Genomic DNA, 19,824 nt, shown 5'->3' with positions numbered 1-19,824 from the left:
TCAGCTGTTCTGCCTCCGGTTGACAATCTCCATGTCCTGGTCCCACCTGGACTGAACATTGACAGGCAGACCTATCTGCATAAAAAAATCAGGCCTTTCTGTGCTGACGAGGCAAAAGACATCACATGCCCAGCGCCAAGAGTCACAGCACAGAAGAATGCACAGACGAAGAAGAGGATGAGGATGTGATCTCTGATGTAATTGGACTCTGATGGTGTACATATCATATCTATTATCTCATATCTTCAATGCTTTGTTGTTTGTGTTGCACTGAATCACCTGTGAATTCTGTTTATCGACAAATGGCAATAAACCCTATTCAGGGCCTTTTGAAATCCAAGTATTTCCATTTTAATATAGTAACTTCTAATTCTGATTCAAGTCCAGTTCACATCAATAACAACACTCCTCTTGAGTCTTCAGTGACAGCTGTAGGGGAAGGTGCTGTCAGTGTGACAGAGGGGAGGGCTTATCTCAATGAGATGCAAATGAGCCCCCCTGTGACTCTGGGCTCACTCAGGTGAGAATCTTTAGAAGCCGTTTTCTCAGTAAGAGGAATTCAGAGTTGTATACATTCAAATGACCACAACTTACTCAAATATGATGATATGATCATTGGAAAGCTTTGAATTCACACTTTCAGAATCTGTGAATAACTCAAAATGTCTCCGGGTAGACATGTAACTGGTGTATCCACGGTCAGTCACATATATTATCTCTTGTTCCAAACAAATCTAAGAAAAGTGTTATTTTCTGTGATAAATTTGACCACCATGCAACAATGTTAATTGTTACTACAGACAAGAGCCAGAAATGAAGCCTGCGTAAGTTCACCTGGAAGATCTAACGTCATCTGCGTCGACGACCATGGCAGGGCACCTCTCCCCAGCTCTATCAACGCTCCCAAGCCGGGCGTCCACCTGTCAGTCTGTGAGAGTCAGATACCTCCTTTACACAGAACTCCTCCAGGTTTCTACTTTTTCCCAAGGAGGTTTTTTGCAGTTTTTCCTGGCCGAGAAGTAGGTTCTAAGGACAGGGGACTTCCGGGACATCGCCCCTCGCACCTGCTCCCCATCCTCAATCAACGCATCCAAGTCACTCCTCCCGGTGGCACGTCACACCTCCTCTGCTCCCAATCAGAGCACAGCTGGTCTCATTTAAACGTCCACGCATTTGGCTCGGCCGCTTCAGACCGTACTGCGACCCACCACCTGCCCTCCTCCTCCTTCTCTGCATCCCTCTCATCCTCATCATCCTCTCTCCCCTCTCACCACATCTACCACCACCAGTCTCGAGGCCCTGGGGGGAGACTTCTAATTCAATCAGATTATGGAGCACCCATGATCGCTATGTCTTTTGCCGGGGTCTGAGCGCCAAATAACCTTCATAATAAAGCTTGCTAAACGATCTTTTCTGTGTTTGTCTGAGTCTCTCCAAGGTGAACTGGTGCATCACGTATTTAGTACTGAACTATCACATATAGGGATGCAGACCTAAACCCACGTTCAGGTTCAAGTCCGAATTTGAATCCAGAGGTTTAGGTTCAGGTCCGGACTCATTAGGTCCGGACCTAAACCCATGCCATATTTGCATAATGTTACAACAGCATAGCACAAGACACTGCGCTAAATTAAGTTGAAGACATTTGAACAAGGACGACTATCAAACACAAGGCTTAACTGCAGATTGAAATAAACTCAACTTGTCTGGTTTATTCACTGTTTTTAACAGAAGTTACAACTTACAAATTACAAGCTACGAGCTAAGACTCAACTCAACAACAAGAGCATGTTGAGTGTTGTTGACAGAGTCAGTCTGGGTCAAGGGTCAAAGCAGCTGTTTCATCTGATACTATGTTTTGCCTTTAGACACATTTCCACTCTTTAATGTTACAGATCCATTGGCATCAAAAGTCAGGTAAAATATTTTACACAACAAATCAAAATAATACATCATATTAGCAGCATTAAACACCAGCCCATATTTAACAACTGTAGAATACAAATACAAAATACTATTACAAAATATAAACTCTAATTAATGAATGCAGCAATTACTTTGACTTTACTTTGTATTTACTTAGTGCCAAATCCATCCCACCACAACATAACACTTAAGTTATTTAATTCATATTTACACCCAGACCAAAGACCCAGACAAGACCACACTGACCCCGCCCCTTTATCACACGGCCACGCCCGCAGCATATTAAACATCACAACATTGCACGTGGTGGCCACGGCTTAAAACAGTTCAAATAAAGCCAGCGATCTCACCGGCTGCAGCTTCAGTGTTCACATGTGAATACACAGTTCTGTCTCTTGCATCTTTACACTTATTTCGCCAGCTTCAACTTCTGCCCGGAAGACGCGTGCGTCGCTAATTAGGGTCCGGGTGCGCCATTGACGGCGGCGCATGGCAGTGTTTACGTCTTTTCCAGCGCAAATTTTGCAATCAATGGAAGGTTTAAGATGGTTTAGATTCTAGAACAAAAAGGATATAGTATGTGAGTGCTATATTTTATTATGAGAACCGAATCACCAGGGTTTCAGTTTTTTTGGACCTGAACCGAAACGTTTTTACAAGTCCAGATCCGTTCCGTCGTAGCGGTACACATCCCTACTCACTTATTTCAAATTGTAATAATTTTGAAACGCTACATTGATCTAAATACATTTTGACTGGTTAAAATGGTAGAACTGATTCTCAAACAAGTTCCTATGTTTGTGAATTTTGTACAAACCTTTTTCAGATTTTTGCCTCTGTGAGTGCGTAGGTCAGTTATGATGTCCGTCCAGTCCTTGACCGTCGGAGCAGTCATCCACTTTTTTGTCATTGCCTTCTTTCCAGCGGCCAAAAGTATGCTCTATAGCAGGCCTGGCCAACCCGCGGCTCGCGAGCCGCATGCGGCTCTTTGCTTGGTTTCATGCGGCTCTTTTACGCTCATATCAACATTTGTGTTTGTGTTGTGCCCGACGGCGCTCTGCGTGTTCGGAGGCGCCCGCACGGTTATGCTCCGCACGGGCGCTGCGCTGAAACCGGCCCGCGTGTTGGCCCAGTGGTTAGCGACACGGCTTTGAGTGATACCCGACATGAACTCTTAATCTTGCATTTTTTTCCCTCGTCTCCTAACTACATAGTAAAAGAGGACTAGAGAGGAATGCTGCCAAAACCCCTGAACTAATTTGATATTGAAATAAATGAGTTGGGAGACGAGGAAAAAAATGCAAGATTAAGAGTTCATGTCGGGTTTCGATCTCACGAACCTCTGCACGCGCTGTGTCGCTAACCGCTGAGCCAAAACACACGTCGATTTCCCACTGGAACAGGAAGTATAGTTGCTAAACCAGGGTGACGGGTCTCGCCACAACTGCATGTGCGCTGCTCAACCGCAAGGAAGTGGAGCTTTGGCATTCTCCGGACCACGGCTCGGCAGCCAATCAGAGCCAAGCACACAAACTTTGTCGACCAATCAGCGCGCTGCATGCAAATTTTCACTTGTAAACTGTCATGGCGCGGGCCGACCCGATTTAATGATAATATTCCCTTTTTTCTGAGATTTATTAATAAAAATGACCCCGTCCTTGCACTCGAAAATGCCTGTCCACATTTCAAAATACCCCGTCCAAAATACGGGAAGACGGCCTCATCTAAAAGAAAACCAGCAATATTGAACTTCAATATGGTATGTAAATGATTTTTGATTTTGGACTTTGTTGAACTGAGGTTTTGTGTGTGTGAGACACATGTTCATTGTTGAAAATGACTGGCTTGTGGTCTTATACTGTAGGAGTCAATTTCTGTCATTATCATGGTTGTGTGTGACATGATATTGTTAATAATAATAATAATTTAGCTGAGCCGAGGTGTGTGTGTGTAAGAGGAAGGGATGGGGTGATGTTCATGTGTGCCCATGTGTATGATGTGGCTCTTTGCGGTAACACAGTAAAAAATGTGGCTCTTCGTCTCTGACTGGTTGGCCACCCCTGCTCTATAAATATCTCTCCATAATGTTCATGGCATGAGTTTTGAGGCCTAAATACATTGTTCCAAATTTGAGTGGGATAGGGGTGCCAAAAATAGTCTGTATTGCCTTGTTAATTTGTGCCCAATATTTCTGTGCAACAGGACAGTCCCAAAACACATCTGTCTCCCGACAGCCACAGTTTCTCCAGCATTTGGCCCCTCCCTGTGAATAATGTGCACTTTGACATGGTGAAAAAACAGGTCACAACAAAATGTTTAGTAGATTGGCTGTCCATGTAATGTAATTAATACATTCATTATCCTTTAGAAATTATTCCCCTTGAAAGATTTATAAGCTTTGATAAATATTTCAGTCAGAGTGTTACAATTGTTGGTGCTTTGTTTTATTTATTGATGAAAATAACTCCTTATTTGAAAGTACCTATAGAAGTCCTGTATCTCCGAGCCAAAGGATTCTTTCAACATATCGAAGCTTTTCATTTAATTCTCTTTTACGATCTGGTAAAAAACATTTATTTTTCCAAATCTTAAATCTCAGATCGGGGCGGTTTGGCTTAAAGCTTTGGTCATAAGCCAATCAGTTTAATATTTTAATAGCTTTGTTCATTTTATAGCGCAGATTTTACCCATGGGTTCATCCAGGTTATCCAGCCGTTTGTCATCTGCCAATAAGGCCAGTACAGGAAACCCGGTGTTGGTTCTAATTACTGAGAATAACAAGACAAGATTATGGTCGTTAAAATAAAAGTATTTATTCCCTAGGATTACAAAACTAACAGATTAAAAACGCATGTCCTGTCCCTCACAAGTTCCCATCAGACGTCTGCTCCTCATCTGGGGGCCTCTCACATACAGGACAAAGGATATGAATATTCATAAGAAGGTGGATCTCCTCTTCGTACCAGGCTGTATCTTTTAGGACATCCTAATATGGTCGTGAGATGCGACCCTTGACCCAGACAGAGAAGTTGGGGGAGCAGAGACAGACCAAGCAGACAGAGCAAGAATGTGCAGTGTGTGTGTGTCCAGAATGCAATAACAATGAAAGGTATATTAATGCATTACAATATCAAATGCTTATTAATTCCTACACCGGCACAACATTGAACTCAATATTTTTACACTGTGCCTCGTATTCTGAGTCACACCAGTACAGCAGTGCTCTGATCGGAGTTGAATGAAAGTAATTCTTCAGGCAAGGTAGGCCCCAACCACCTTTTTCTTTTGGTAGTTGTAGGGTCTTAAATCGGATACGGGTCTTTTACCATGCCATATAAATCCAGAGATTGCTTTATTCCATTCATCAAACAGCCCCAACAGTTGGAGATAGGCATTTGGAAGAGTCTGGAATAGGTATAGAAATCTGGGCAAGACATTCATTTTATTGATTCAATCCTTTAGCTTAGACTAAAATATGGTATATGGTTCCATTTTTCAAGGTCTTTATAAAGGAGAAGGGGGAGTATAGTTTTTCTCTAAAATGTTTGATATGTCTTTATGGAGGATCACACCTAAATATTTGATTCTGCCATTTGAATTGGTCAGTCACTTGAAATAAGATAATCCTTTAATGTCACACAAGGGGAAATTTCGTTGTTACAACGCAGTAGAAACAAGAGGAAAGGACAGATTATAGGAAGTTTCAAAAAAACACTCTTAATAGAACTCTTATGAACAAAACAAAAAACTCTTTTCAAAACAAAACTCCTCTCCTATCTTAATAGGGAATGGAGGGGGGAAAAACAAAATAAAATAGATAAATAAAAATAAAAAGATAAAAATAGAATAAAATAAAGTAAAAATAGCTAGCATAAGACTAGGTAATACAACAAAATAAAGCACTCTTATTTACATCAGTTGTATGCACATAAATATGGCCTTAATTGCTTGTGAGTATGACGGTATTGCACATGGTTAAATCAGTATTGCACATGTTCAGGGCTTGCAGTGTTTGTTGTAGAGTCGGACAGCAGCAGAAGGAAAGACCTGCGAAACCTTTCCTTCACACAGCGAGGGTGGATCACTGAAGCTGACTGAAGCTGCTCTCCAGAGTGGACGGAGTGTCCTGCAGGGGACAGAGTGTCCTGCAGGGGGTGAGACTCATGGTCAAGCATAGATGTGAGTTTAGCCAGGACCCTTCTGTCCCCCACCTCCTGCACCGAGTCCAGAGCGCAGCCCAGGACGGAGCTGGACTTCTTGATGATTTTGTCCAGCTTCTTCCTCTCCCTCTCTGTGATGCTGCTGCTCCAGCAGGCCACACCGTACAGGAGCTGATGCCACCACAGAGTCATAGAAGGTCTTCAGGAGTGGCCCTGTCACTCCAAAAGACCTGAGTCTCCTCAGGAGGTAGAGCCGACTCTGGCTCTTCTGTGTTATGAGTCCAGTCCAGTTTGTGGTTCAGATGAACACCCAGGTACTTGTATGAGTCACTCTCTCAATGTCCCTTCCCTGGATGTTCACTGGTGAGGGGGCAGTGGGGTGGCGTCTACGGAGGCCCAACACCATCTCCTTGGTCTTCCCCGCATTGATGAGAAGGTGGTTCTGCTGACACCAGTCCACAAAGTCATGCGCCAGTCGTCCGTGATGAGTCCGATGATGGCAGAGTCGTCAGAGAACTTCTGCAGGACACAGCTGTCTGTGTCGTGTCTGAGGTCTGCAGTGTAGAGGGTGAAGAGAAAGGGCCCGAGGACAGTGCCCTGGGGCGCACCCACACTGTAGGTCCAAGTGTCAGACACACAGTCTGGGCTCTCACAAACTGGGGTCGGTCTGTGAGGTAGTCCAAGATCCACTCTGCCAGGTCATACTCCACACCAGCCGTCTCCAGCTTGTCCCTCAGGAGCTGATGGTGTTGAAGGCGCTGGAGAGATCAAAGAACCTCACAGAGCTGCCAGGCTTTTCCAAGTGAGAGAGAGAGCGGTGCAGCAGGGAGATGTCAATGGGGGTTGCCAGTAGGATAACATTTAAAATAATCTTATTCAAGAAAAGTAAAAAAAGTATTTGGAGAAACTAGTACTCAAAAACCAAATCATATCTGCCAAGTGAATGGACTAAAATTGTACATAAAAAAGGGGGGGACTTCTTCTTCTTTTGTGTTTTATGGCGGTCCAAGTGTTACATTACCGCCAGACTTTATTCTTTAGACTTTAATTCAGAGCTGACTCTTCTTCTTTGGTACTTCACGGCGGTTACAACCGAACATCTTAGGCTTTATTCTTTAGGCTTAATTCTTTGGACATTATTCTTTCGAGAGCTGTCTTTCTGTTTGGGCTAAGCCCCGGTCTTGCAGAATGTCTGTGTCGGCCTTGGGTTCTGTTTATTATCAGTACAACTCTGTGAGTCTAAGGAGATGCTTGTTAGCAGCCTGCAGTATCCTCGATGAATCAAAATGATGCTTTCAGTAACCAGTTGCCTGATGCTGGATGTGTTAAACTCTGATTATGCTTGATGCATTCATGAGGTCCACGCAGCAAAATGTCCTCATTTTTGCCGGCGCGGTGTCATGGACCCGATTTTCTGCGTCTGCGTCAGGAAACATTTTTAAACTACAAGCACAGACTATAAGTACTGCCAACATCTTCTCCTCTGCCCTTCGTGCGTCTCATTTCCATGCGTAATTGACGTGTAATTGAAGTATTACCCAAGCGCCTTCCACCTAACAGGCCCAGTGGTGAAACTAATACAATATACTTAAAATACACCTAAAAAATCAACTAAAGAAAGATCCGAGGCACTCCAACAATATTAAAAATCCTGGTTTGAAAAGGGATAAACCTGCACATTTTCGCCACGTGGGGCCTTCTTCAGGGCACAAATGAGTCCAAATGATGCCAAGTGATTTAAATAGACCGGCAATTTGTCACATGAAAGAATCCACATGACATGACATTATTGCGTGGTATGATACAGAATATATCTATGTAGGACAACCTGTTCAAAATGACAGTAATCACCTCCACATAGATAAGACTTCAACAACCGTAATCTTATCAGACTATTCACATTCAAAATAATTATTTAATAGCCGAAAGTGAAATTGCTGTGGAGGATATCCCAATTGTGCTCAATTATCCTCTCAATGATCCCCTTAATGTCCTTAGTCGCATTGCTATATTGAATAGAGCTAAATATCCTCTTACCTCTTGTTTTGTTATGTTTTTTAGTGAATAGGTTGCTCCTTACCATCAAAAGCAAAGATGCTTTCAACAGTGCATGATTTAGAGTTTTGCCTTTGTAACCTCCGCAGTGATCCCACTCTTTCGGCTGCATTTACAAATCCACCAATCTTTGCTGTGAGAAGGGCGCCGACTCTAGAGGACAAACTAATAAAGAACTATCTCCCAGCCTCTAGACCCAGAACCGGTCGGGTTGGTGTGGATCATGCAACCATTGTTCGCACATAAACAAAACTACTGCCTTTTAAACACTGCACAGGCCAAAGAGAGTTTCATTGTCAACATTACGCAAATTGCAACACCACTCATTCTGTGTATCACCTGCATTGCACATTGAACTTATAAAAGGAGATTAAGGACAGGTTTTCTGAGCACTAATATGCCATCAGGGCGCAAACTTTATTTTGAAACACTTCTAATCATTGCAGTATAAACCAAATAAAAGTTATGGCCATTGAGAAGATCCCCAAAACTGTCAGGGGGAGAGACAAGGTTCGGACACTATTACAGAGGGAAGACTACTAGCTAGAGACCCTCAAAGCAATGACACATCCTGGACTAAATGAGGAGGATGTTAACTTCTCTGCTTTCCTATGATAGCTGACTGTTTGATTGTATAACCATCTCTAATGTTGTCTATGGTAGAGGTCCAGAGCTCCAGTTGGTTAAATGTCTTGAAAAATTATTAATAGAATTGTTTTGAATGTGAATAGTCTTGTAAGATTACGGTTGTCATTTTAAACTGGTTGTCCCTCTGTATCATACCACACACTAATGTTTTGTATTTATGTTTTTTGAATTGTGTCATGTGAGTAGCATGTGACTCTACTTCAATCACCTGACATCATTTGGACTCATGTATGCCCTGAGGGAATAAGCGTAGGCTTATCCCTTTTCTAATAAAGGATTTTAATGCTGTCAGAGTGCCTCGGATCTTTCTTTTGTTGATCTTTCAGTGCACCTGACCTTTCACTCGATCAATTGCACTTAAAAAAGATATTTGATCATCTGAGTACTACCAAATCTATAACAGGTCTACGGCAGGACTCTTTCATGCCTAAACTCGGTGTCACACTAGTGTCTACATTTATATAGAGGGTTCTCCAATTATTATATTTTCAGAGAGCTAAGGTCCGGGGGCCGAACTATAAAATCACCTCAATTTCATCTTTTATCTCTATAAAGATCCACAAACAACTCACAGTGGCGCAATTTAAAAAACAGAAATCAACTTAGGAATTTATTTTCAGGGAAGTAAAAATATCATAATATTACTTGCCAAAAACGGGACAAAAGCTCTAAAACCCAGGTAACGCAAACCCAGTGTTTACCAGAAACCTTACTCGACTAGTGCAAAGCAGACTAAATCAGGCCTAAAACACCACATTTAATTTGCTGCTTCCGAAGAGTGCAGACGCTTTCCTGCTTGGTCCAGCTTGCTATCGCTGCTTTCCTTAATTATTGTCTTACAAACATTTTCAATTATTACTTTAATTAAACCAAGGATTTTAAGAACATTTTAGCTGTTTTAACAACATATTTGACGAGCCGGAGAAATGTCCGGGAGAAGATGGAAAACTGTCGGAAATATCTACAAGTAATGTGTGAGCTACAAGCACAGATTTTTGCCTTAGAATCTGAAAAAGGACTCTAAGATACAATTCCAGTGTCATCCAGTGGCAAGAAGTCCACATTTTTAACAAGAAAAACAGTTACTTTCAACCTAAACTCTTATGTCGTTTCCAAAATTATCTAAAGATCAGAAAGGCCAGGCTGCATCTTGGAACAAACTTGGTGCAAAGCCTAAACAATATTTTAGGTGTATAGTCACCTAAAATATAGCTTACAAACTGATTTTTACCAAAAAAGGATAAAAGAAAAACGTGACATGGCAGAAAGGCAGCAGACAGAGAGAGAATCTGTGTCAAACGTCTGAGAATGTTATGGTTGGAGACTGAGCAATAAATCATGTGACGTATGAAAAAATGAAAATAAAATATTTTCCCAGCGCCACTGTTTGAGATAACGTCACTCCTTCCTAATGTTTTGGCCAAACATTGAGGAGTTAAACAGCTGATTGTGCACGTGGGTGCAGTGGATATATGACGGGGACAGACTGAAGTTTTGAAAAGAGACTTCTTGAAGTTATTCGACATGCTTGATAAAATAGAAATCAAAACATTCAAGTGGACCTCTTCCAAACATCGACAGGAAGATGGCTGTCCAAAGAGTGTGCACCTAGAGGACTAGACTACATTGAGAACTTCTATCTATTCTGGAAACGAGAGGACCTGTTTAAGAGAAATGGCCCCCACCTATGCAGAGGTGGAGTGAGGGTGCTGACAGAGAACCTGCTCCACACTCTGAGGCATTGGACTGGGCCTGGACAGGGTCCTGAGCAGATAGTTAGAGAAGAGAGGAATGAGAGAAGAATTCCTGCTCCATCAGCCAGTGACCGAGCCAATGTTTCAGCACCAGCAGCACCACAACCACAGCCTCCACCAAAGGTTTCATCGGCAGCTGCTCCACCACCACCACCAAAGGATTCAGCTCCAGCTGCTCCCCAATCACCTCCACCATCTCCAGCGAAGGACTCACCAGCAACAGCACCACAACAATCTTCAACGCGGGAGTCATTAAAGTTATTTTCCTGAGGGTCCTCAAAGGCCTTGGACGCATCTGTGACAGGCCCGGCAGCATCCCTGTCATCGCCCCTGCCCTCAGAGCAGCCCTGGGTCCCCCCCTACAACTTCTACTCCCACTAAGAGATTCCTCACTCTCCTTCTCATCTCCATCTTCACCCAGGGGCCTTCCCGGCTATCTTGAATTTCTGATCAAATCAGGCCTTAAGATGGCTCCACTCATGCCTAATGCCTAAGCAAGATCAAGAGTTCTGTTGTCTTGGTCTTACTCACCCACAGCAGAGTGGCCCCACCCACAGCAGAGGACACACTCTAGATCTCCTAATTACAAAGGGGGTTGATATATTAAATGTCAATGTGGTTGATGCTGCTCTGTCTGATCATTTCTGTGTCTTTTTTGCACATCCTCCGACCCCTGACTGCGCCTAGAAATTCTGTCCATAAAGACTACGAACAGAACCGGTGACAAAGGGCAGCCCTGGCGGAGTCCAATATGAACAGGTCTGACTTACTGCCGGCAATGTGAACACAGCTCCTGCTCCGGTCATACAGGGACCGGACAGCCCTGAGCAAAGGGCCCTGGACCCCTTCTCCAAATCAACGAAGCACATGTGGACTGGTTGGTCAAACTCATGAATCCTTGAGCACCCGATGGAGAGTATAGAGCTGGTCCAGTGTTCCTCCTGAATCCGAGGTTCGACTATCGGCCGGATACCCTGGAATAGATCTTACCAGGGAGGCTGAGGAGTGTGATCCCTCTGTAGTTGGAACACTTCCCCCTTCTTGAACAGAGGGACCACCACCCCCGGTCTGCCAGTCCAGAGGCACTTTCCGACCCCCATGCGATGTTGCAGAGACAACATCCAGAGACTTTAGGTACTCGGGGCGGATCTCATCCACCCCCGGGGCCCTGCCACTGAGGAGTTTGCCAACAACCTCAGTGACTTAAGCTTGGTGATGGACGAGTCAGCCTCCCAGTCCTCTCCAAAGAGGAAGCAGAGACTGTGTGATTAAGGATTCCTTCAACCAACTGAGGACATCCCCAGGTCTCCACCCGCACCACAAACGGTGTTGGTGAAGCACTGCTTCCCCATCCTGAGGCAACGGACGGTAGGCTAGAATTTCTTTGGGGCCGACCGATAGTCCTCCTTCATGGTCTCCCCAAACTCCTCCCAACACCGGGTTTTTGGCTCAGCAACAGCACAAGCTGTGGCCCGCTTGGCCTGCGGATACCTGTCAAAGGCCTCAGGAGACCTACAAGCCAGAGTGGCCTGATAGGCCTCCTTCTTCAGCCTAACGACATTCCTTATTTCCGGTGGCCACCACCGGGTTCGGGGTTTGCCGCTGCGACAGGCACCCCTTCCAAGGACTCCAAGATGGCCGGGTACTCTGCACTGCTGTTCGGCCCGTAGGCCGACCAAACAGTGAGTGTTATGATCCCGGTGGCAAAAACCCAAAAGCAGTCCGAAAAAAGGCAAAGTAGAATTTATTTCAAAAATGTTCAAAATCAAAAAGGCAAAGCAAAGGTTTAGATTGTCAAAAAATGAAAAAACACAAAAGATCCAAAAACTCCAAAAGTCGAAAACACAAAAGATCCGAAAGTCCAAATAGTCAAACACTGTAAAGCACGAACTTAGCTCAGGTAGACAGGTAGACAGGCAGGAAAACAAAGCAGGAGTAGACGCAGGGCAGGGCAGGGCAGGAGTTACTAGCAGTCTTTTGGACAGACATCAAATGACAAAGAGACACAAAACAAAGGGGAGACTGAACTTAAATACACTCAGAGAAGCAGGTAATTGGTGGGGAACAAAGAAGTGGCTGGAGAAACTAATTGAGGTATTGAGAAGACTAACTAACCAGCTGGTGTGGTGGAGGGTGACTGGGAAATCCAGGAAGTAGCAGACGACAGGTGGGGGGCGGAGACACAGGAACACATGGCACACAAAAACAAACATGGGAGCACATGACAAACACATGGGAAATGGAGTCTCAGCAGAGCGGATACTAACAGAGAGACCTGTCCTTGACTCTCGTTTACTGGGGTGAACTCCAACACGTGGCGGCTGAGCTGTGGGGCTATAAGCAAGCCCACACTGTCCCCCCCAGCGAGGTGACATTCTAATTCCATTTTTGACCCGTCTGTTTTTCCCAAACCACCGGCTTGTTCTGCAGTTGTTTGGAGGAGACACATAAACGATGGCACAAGAGCACTGTTAATGGAAATGATAAACTTTGAAAATGTTGCATGTTCTAATTTAAATAATTTGTTGAACTCTGTTACATCTAGTGTTTTGAATGTTCTGGACGCCATTGCCCCTATGAAGGCTAAAATTGTAAAAAAAAATAAGCAGAAGGCGTCATGGCGAAAATATGATTCGGTCAGGGCACAGAATATTTGGAAGCTGCAGTAAAAACATGCGTGTCCTGTTTCCCACAGTAAACAGATTAACAAACCCTCCATCTCTAATCTGCCATTTTGGTGCAAAGTCCTTGAAAAGGTTGTTTACCAACAGCTCACAGATTTCCTTTTAATAAATCACTCTTTTAATGTTTTTCAGTCAGGTTTTAGACCTCGTCACAGCTGTTGTCAAGGTGACAAATTACATCCATTATTACTCCTAAACTTTATTTACAGATTTTAATCTAGTTATTTTAACGGAACAGTCAAAAATAATTACCATTATGCTGGTAATTTTCTGCAAGGTCTCAGGTAATTTTACTGAATTTCTTCTTAAAACACAATAACACGCTGAAAGAACCAAATTAGGCTTCAGATGACTTTCCCCCTCAAATTCAAGATAAAGGCAGGCATTATTTACTTTTGTATAAAACATTTAGCTGCTTAGGAAAGTCTCCCCCCGAAAAATCTATTTGACTCAGACAGTTTGGGGCTTTCGAAAACCACCCCTCAATTCCAGTAATGGAGGAAATGACAGGATGAACTGAGGAGGATCCGCACTATTCATTCATGTCCATTACTCCTCGACATCAGCCGCACGATTAGCCGGGAGAGTCCGACAAATGGTCTCAATTGTGGCTGTCCACTCTTCTAAATGTGTGGTGATTACGGCAGGGCAGGACAGCACGGTGAGCGGGCGATGTGGAGCTATGTGGCATGTCGGAAAAGCTCGGAAACTGACTGCAGTGTGCGCCTCGAGGACATGAAATGCTCTTAAATTGCGCTGCGTCCACGGAGCAGGCAGCGCTGGTGTCCGGGTGATGTCCAGTTATCTCCATGGAGACATGTAGTTAGCCGCTGTTAGCTCGGTTCTGTGTGCGTGTAATGAGCGCTGGCCTGACATTACTGTAGTGTGCTTCCACAGTTGGGAGCTAAATTGGTTGGAGAGAAATCTTTGAAAGGCGATCTGCGTTATCAAGTTTTATTTGACCGATGACTGACTTTGAGAAATAACATTTCTTTCCTGAGTATATATTTGATTATCATGCAAGAGGAACTGTTGAATTTTATCTTGAAAACTGCATAATATAGCATTACATTTATTGTCTGGTAGTTCTAGTTAGTATCAAAATCCCCAAATGATTGGAGCAGGAAGTGAAGCTCTGTATGTTTACTTCAACCGTAACTAGCCAGGCGGTATTGTATAGATCAGGGGTGTCAAACTCATTTTGGGCTGAATTTCGACGCTCAGGCTGGGTCGCGGGCCGAACATAACGTAAAACATGAAACAATAAAAAATATAAGAAATAAAGAGCTTAATATAGCCTACGCTGTTTTTGAAGCAATTACTGGATCAATTAAAAGAGATTACAAAACATTTGTTCTCATAGACTGAAATGTATTAAGAAAAACAAGTGTAATTTCACCAATACTGTGCTTCAGTTTATGTGCATCACAACTTCAGAGTTGATCTACAGAGATAAACATTTAGTCATAGGTATTTGGAACTGAAAAATATTGTATTTGACTTTATAACAAAATAAACTTCTCAAGATCTAAAAAACCTTTTAAATGTACTAACTAACATTTCCACGTCTGTGTAATTATCTGTAGTTATCTGTACACCTGAATTGACACACCACAAAATACAAAGAAACGTGGGAGCGTTTAAGTAAGGAGGTTAAGTTACTCTTACCTTGAAAATATAGAATTTAAAAAAAGTTGGGGCAGTGCATGAGCCACAGTGTTCCATCAAACCAAACTATTTTGTCGAATCGTGGGCCAAACATTATGTACAAAATAAAACAATAAAAAATATAAGAAATAAATAGCTTTTTTAAGGCCTAGTAATAGTCGTGGAGACTGTTGCACAAATGTGCAGCAGGTGAAAGACTGAGTCCATATTCATGCAGCAGCAGCAACAGGAACATGGACTTTTGATGTGATTTCTGATGTGAAATGTTCATATCACAGACATGTTTCTGCTCAAACTCAATATGAGCTATTTTCATAGTTTAAGCTGATCTTAGTGACAAATGATTCATGTAGTGACTCAAATGTGGTCATTGTGTTTGCGTCACAGTCACATTAGTGTGGACACAGTCATGTTCAGACTTTATTACACTCTGACCTGTGTTTTTACCTGTGGCTGCTGATCTGTCCAGGTTTGTCGAGGATGTTTTCCTCAGAGCATCATCACAGAAGTTAGTTTTCTTGTTAGCTCCACATTAGCTCCACTTTTAGCACAACTCTAACATCCACAAAACCGTCTCCTTTCTTTCTTCCACGTGTTTCCCAAAAACAACACGTCTCTGTCCTCGCTCAGACCTCTGCTCTGAGGTGCACCAGCGGCATTGTGGGACGTGTAGTTTTAGCGATAAAAACGAAAGTTACGGATGTAACTATGGTTCTATGAGTCTATTGATTTTTTAAAATGTATTTATTTATTTAGAAATAAATTAGAAATGTTCGGCGGGCCAGATTAAAACATTTGGAGGAATGTGGCCCGCGGTGCGTATAATTGACACCCCTGGTATAGAGCTTTGCGCAATGCATTGTGAGTCATCAGGAATCTGTGGCCGGCATTTTTTCAGACCTGAAACCAAAATAAGAGAGGAGCAGCAAAAATTCAGACATAACTTTTAGGCGTGGCATTCTATGCTGACGCTAATGGATACTTCCCTCATGGATACTATCCTCCAGCTCAGCTGCTGTTAAAACTAGTTTCCATATCCAAGTGTAATGAGTTTGAATTATTCTTTAATGACAAAGTTCAGGGCATACAAAAATATATAAATCCCACAATGCAAAAAATAACCCTAAAACCATCTAGACACTTGGAGCATACTCACTTTGCACCTGTAACTGACAAAACTGTCCAGGAGATCATCACCGGTCTGAGTTCATCTACATGCTGCCTCCATGTGTGAGCCTCCAGATTTCTAAAGTCTGTGCTGAACAGTTTGTTAGCACCACTCACTCACATAGTCAACATGTCGCTTCAATCTGGAACATTCCCAATGTCTTTGAAAACTGCAGTCATAAAGCTTCTCCTAAAGAAGAGCAGTATTGATGCTGCAGTACTGAGTCATGACCGGCCCATCTCTAATCTGACATTTTGGGGCAAAGTCCTTGAAAAGGTTGTTTACAACAGTCACAGATTTCCTCTTAATAAAAAAACTCATGTGATGTTTTTCAGTCAGGTTTTAGACCTGGTAACTATGTCTCTCTCTATGAAATCATCGTTTTTGGCCACAGAAACAAAGAGAAAGTGTTAGCGTCACCTCCAGAGTCTCACTCTAAAATCTACAAATCAAGTCAGAAATCTGGGAGTGATAATGGACTCATACGTTCATTTTAACAGCCACGTCAAATCAATAACACCAGCAGCTTATTACATTCTAAAAAAACAGGAAGTGGTTCCAGACGTCTGGAGGCGTGCAGCCGATGACGTCGCCATCGCTCCACGGGCCGCAGCTCGACCTCTCAGCTCCCTCTGGTGGTGGGAGCTAGGTTGTACAACTCAATTTAAAAAAGATTAAACAATGTTCATTGGGACTGGCAACGTACCAGCTTGTCCTTAACAATGTTGAGTTCAAACGCTCCTTCTTTTCTCAATCTTCTCATCTAATCATTTCTCTCATCCCCTTTTTTGAAGTTGCACTCAACTCCCTCAAAATGCATTCCTCCATCCCTCCTCTGTACCTACTGCTACATTCAATTGCTACATGCTACAACTCACAGCTACAAGTCACAGCTACAGCTCACAGGGCCTCGTGGCTAGCCATCAAACACCCACATACCTATCAATGTACCATCTTCAACGCGCTGGCTCTTTACCATTCATTATCATTCTGGCTTAAGCTATTCTTTCTTTTCGCCCTCCGTTCATGCTTACTTATACTACACTATTCCGACAGTTGCCAACCAGTCTCAGCTTCCTTTTCTTTTCTCATGCAACCTTCACACCTTGTAGGCTCACAAATTATGCTTTCACTAAATTACTATCACGTCACATTCACCTGTCTGGCTTCGCCGCCACATGCTAGCCACAGGCATCTTCGGAGATTCTATTTCTTGCATTTCTTGCATTCCGGCAAGTTCTCATCTTCACATTTGCATATTACCATAAGTCTAATTTTCACAGCTCTTGCTTTTCACGCTACCTCATCTTACCATGTTCGCCGTGCCTTCTCACACATGCTCACATCACCTTCGGGCTTCTGCTATATTCCATGCCAGCGCCGTTCATGCTCTCTCTCACCCCACCTCATCCCATTCATTACCATTACGCTGACTCATGCTAATCAAATCAAATAAATTTATTTTGTAAGGCCCAAAATCACAACAACAGTTGCCTCTGAGGGCCACAGGGAGAAATGAATCAACAATGTCTGTGGTGGCGAGGGAGTCAGACAATGTCTGTGGTGGCGAGGGACGATGTCCCAGGGTCCTCTGTCCTTAGACTCTCCTTCTCGGCCAGGAAAAACTACAAAAAAATGCTAGCATACTACTCCGGCCCATGCCACGCCTCGCTGCTCCAATCCACTCCACTCGCTCGTCAGAGCGCCGCCGGCAGCCACGCTCGCCCAGAGCAGCCACGCTCATTCAGAGCCCCGTTGGTAGCAACGCTCACTCAGAGCCCCGTCGGCAGCCACGTTCGCTCCAAGCACAAACCTGGCCGGCAGCCAAGTTCGCTCCAAGCACAAGTCAGTAATCAGTAGTCAGTGGCTACTGGCAAGCGTGGCCAGTAGCCACGCTTGCCTTGACCCACGGCGGCGTCCACGCGCTCGCCCCGACCCACGGCAGTGTCCACACGCTCGTCCCGACCCACGGCGGCGTCCACGCGCTCGCCCCGAGCACGTACTTTGGCAGCTGCCTCACGCTCGCCCCAATCTACGGCAGCAGCCTCACGCTCGCACTAATCCACGCATTCATTCCCCCAGAGCCCCTCTCTCAGAGCACCGGGCACAGGGATGTCTACTACAGAGCCACCGGGATACGCCCCTCTGGTTCTCAACAGTCTCTCCTTCAACCCTCTTCTTGCACCTGAGTCCGTTCTCCATTCGATCTCTTTCGACCCTACATTCATCCCTCCCTTAATCACTCATCCCACAAACGCTATAACTCTATTCCAATGCACCAGTATTACTTCTCGTCTCAATAATGGACGGACTGCTTTAGATTCCATCCAGCTACTCTTCAAAGAGTCCTTGACCATCCAGCTCCTCTTCCCTCGTGCCACTCAGCAACATTATTTTCAGCCAGGCCTACGTCGAGATCCAGATCATCTTTCTTCATTTTAATCATCTTTGGGGGTTCAGAAATCGGCTGGGCTGATTACCCGAGACAGAGCCCCTATCCTGAGTCTATACCCAGCCAACTCTCATCGCTCCATCATTGCTCCATCATTGATCCATTATCAATCCATCATCTCAATTATCAATAAACATTTTTTCGTATTCCATTGTTGTGGCGTGGTCCTTGCTAGTGAACAAGGTGGCTTATTAAAGTAGTTATACTCCTGAAAAAATATAATTTGAACATCTACATTTATTTTTGGTAGTATATATTTAGTTGTGCTTATTTCCCCATAAATGTTTTGGAAGGTGGCCTCTCTTTCTTAGCCCCATGCTCGGTGAGTGTCACTGTCCAGGTGAATTAAAAGCTCTTTCTCCTCCAACTAGGCGCCAGACCACTTCATCACATTACACAGCCTGGTGACACATTAAGTCTAACATTTTCAGGCCACCGGGCTGAACCTGCATCGATCTAACACACACACACGTCCACACTCATTTGCTCAAATCTAACCCATCTGACGCAGAATGGCGTGATTCAAGGGTGATACTTAATTTTTTTTAATAAATTAAAATAATCTTTCCAAGATGGCACTAGTGTCTCAGCTAACCTAATGATTTAGAACATTTTGATCTACTCTCATTTGGTGGAGAGCATTTTCTTAACTATTTCCTCTGAGGTCAGGTTTTTAATTTCTCCTCTTATGTTTCTAATTTACTGCAGCACTAATATACTTGTTTGGTTATAAGTTGTAAATACATTTTACTCTGAATTAGGTTGTACTCTGTAACTGGGTTACTGTACAGGTTATACCATTCTCTAGGTCAAAAGGCCATATTCTTGTGCTATTCTGATCAACCATGTGGGGGTAAACTATAAATACAGGTCGCTATGTAACACTTTTCAGCTATCTCTGTACTTTTGTGTATGAAGTTGTCTCCTTAAAAAAGCTTCTTAGCTCTCTACTTCAGTGACTCTCTCTTCTAACATCTAACATTCCCCGTCTTGGCATGATTTACCTCCAGAATTTTAGTTGTTCTTCAGATCATTTAGCTTTTATAAACTTTTATTTATTTTTGCCAAGAATACTATGGCTGTAATTTTTCCTCTCAAAACTGCCTCAGCAGCATCCCAGAAGATGTCATTCTCCACCAGTGAATCTAAATGTCGTTTGACACTTTTTCCTTAAAAGGGCCTATATCATGCAAAAATTGACTTTTCAGAGCTATTAACCCTTCTTACAGTGCTTTTGGTACCTCGTATGTGTCCAGCATATTTTTTGTTGATTCCTGCAGTCTTTATGTAGAGAACAGTCTCTATTTCC

The sequence above is a fragment of the Eucyclogobius newberryi genome, unplaced genomic scaffold (assembly GCF_026437365.1).
Source record: "Eucyclogobius newberryi isolate DKJ021-1_F unplaced genomic scaffold, fEucNew1.0.hap1 SCAF_18, whole genome shotgun sequence".
Taxonomy (NCBI): Eukaryota; Metazoa; Chordata; class Actinopteri; order Gobiiformes; family Gobiidae; genus Eucyclogobius; species Eucyclogobius newberryi.
The sequence above is the reverse complement of the archived record's forward strand: the minus strand, read 5'-3'. Positions refer to the sequence as shown.